We start from the raw sequence: 2,057 nt of genomic DNA on the forward strand, positions 1-2,057 counted from the left end.
TGTCTTTTTCTGCTGTTAAAAATCATTGCATCTTCATCACATCGCATCTTCGCACCCGTAACTCCATTTCGTGCGTGTAATATGTCAAATTGTTCGTCTCAAAGAGTACATCATTTCATTCCATTGCATCATTTGCATTTGAGGCCATCTTGATGCCCTAAATGCTGTTGGAAGAGGGCTTCATAATGTTAGTTTCAGAATCTTATCAGAACGAGCTCTTTTGTCATTTTTGCCATGATTGATGTGTGCATCCTATGAGCTTGGTCCCTAAATGTGTTTTGAACTAGGCTATGTCTTATTTACAGAGGTTCTTACCATGTATTTTTGTGACCAATGTGGTGACTAGCACAAGCATGCAAACTAGGCTTCGTGATAATGCTGATTTTAGTCCCTGTTCTGCTGTAATTTTCATGCCATGTAAACATGTTGCTACAGAGAGATCCATGCATAATTTGAGATACTTCATTAAGGGTGTTTTGAAAACATGCTTATGCTCTATCCATCCATGGTCCTGGTTGCAATTATGGAGTAGTCTAGCATGTCATTTCCGTGCTCTACTTTTGCTTCAAATTGTTTCCTGCAGATTGTTTACATTTTATTCAATTTGGCCGAGGTTGTTGTAGTTGGTCCGGATATGCTATGATGTTGTTTCTTGTCATGTATAGCTTCTATGACATGTCTTATTGATGGATGTATGCTTATTTTATCATGAGGTGCTCTGTAGTGAGTGCATCGAGCTCACGAAGGTGCCTTTGTAATTATTTCAATGCCATGCTTTGTTTGCTGAAATCTGTTAACGAAACTTGCTATGTTTACGTGGGTGCCATCATATTTTCTGATCCTTTTTGGCTTATGGTCAGTAAGGGATTTTTGGTCTATGATTTGAGTAAATTCATGCCATGTCTTGCTTTGCTATTATAAGTTCCTGTAGCATGTTGATAACCTGCTCTGAACATTGCTTCGTGATATTGTTTATTGCCATGACCAACCTGATATTTTTATGCACTTTCTCCATGCTTGTTTGAACCTGTTATGATGTGAATTGGCCGTAGCTCAGTGTTCCTCTTTTGTAAAGCATCTCCTGTAGATGATCTCCATATGCTTTGTTTTCATGTTGGGGTGCTGTAGCATAGTTTCTTGTTGCATGCTAAGTAGCATCGTGCTGTTAATCGCAGCTTTGTGCCATACTTGTCTTGCTTGCCATTTGCAAACCGTGCATCCGAATCCGGTGATCTTTATATCGATTTCAACCGAAATCATCTCATCTTTCCAGCGGCATACTTGTTTTGCCAAGTTGATGCCTTGTTCATCATTTTTCCTTCCGAAGCACGCATATGCATTGCTTACCACATCCCGCATATCATGACATGTATTGCATCATGTTGCTTGTGCATTGCTCCGTGATTTATTGTGGTTCCTTGCTTGAGTTCTTGCTTTGGGTAGAGCCAGGAGACGAGTACGTGCACGAGGAACCTGTTGAGTACGCTAACAAGGATCCAGCCTTCGAGAACTCTGAGAACCTTGCAGGCAAGATGATCATACCTTCGAAATCATTACTATCTTTGCTTGCTAGTACTCGCTCTTTCGCTATGTTAGCCCTACCTGCCTTTGTTTACCATGCCTACCTATTGCCATGATAAACCTCTAACCATCCTGTCCTAGCAACCATTGATTGGCTATGTCACCGCTTTTGCTCAGCCCCTCTTATAGCATTGTTAGCTGCAGGTGAAGCTGAAGTTTGTTCCAGGTCGGAACGTGGTTACTTTGGGATATCACAATATCTCCTGTTTATTTTAATGCACCTTATATACTTGGTAAAGGGTGGAAGGCTCGGCCTTATGCCTGGTGACTTGTTCCACTCTTGCCGCCCTAGTTTCCGTGATACCGGTGTTATGTTCCTTGAGTTTGCGTTCCTTACATGGTTGGATGATTTATGGGACCCCCTTAACAGTTCGCTTTGAATAAAACTCCTCCAGCAAGGCCCAACCTTGGTTTTACCATTTGCCACCTAAGCCCTTTTCCCTTGGGTTTTCGCGAGCCCGAGGGTCATCTTTATT

The sequence above is a fragment of the Triticum dicoccoides genome, chromosome 6B (genome assembly GCF_002162155.2).
Source record: "Triticum dicoccoides isolate Atlit2015 ecotype Zavitan chromosome 6B, WEW_v2.0, whole genome shotgun sequence".
Classification (NCBI taxonomy): Eukaryota; Viridiplantae; Streptophyta; class Magnoliopsida; order Poales; family Poaceae; genus Triticum; species Triticum dicoccoides.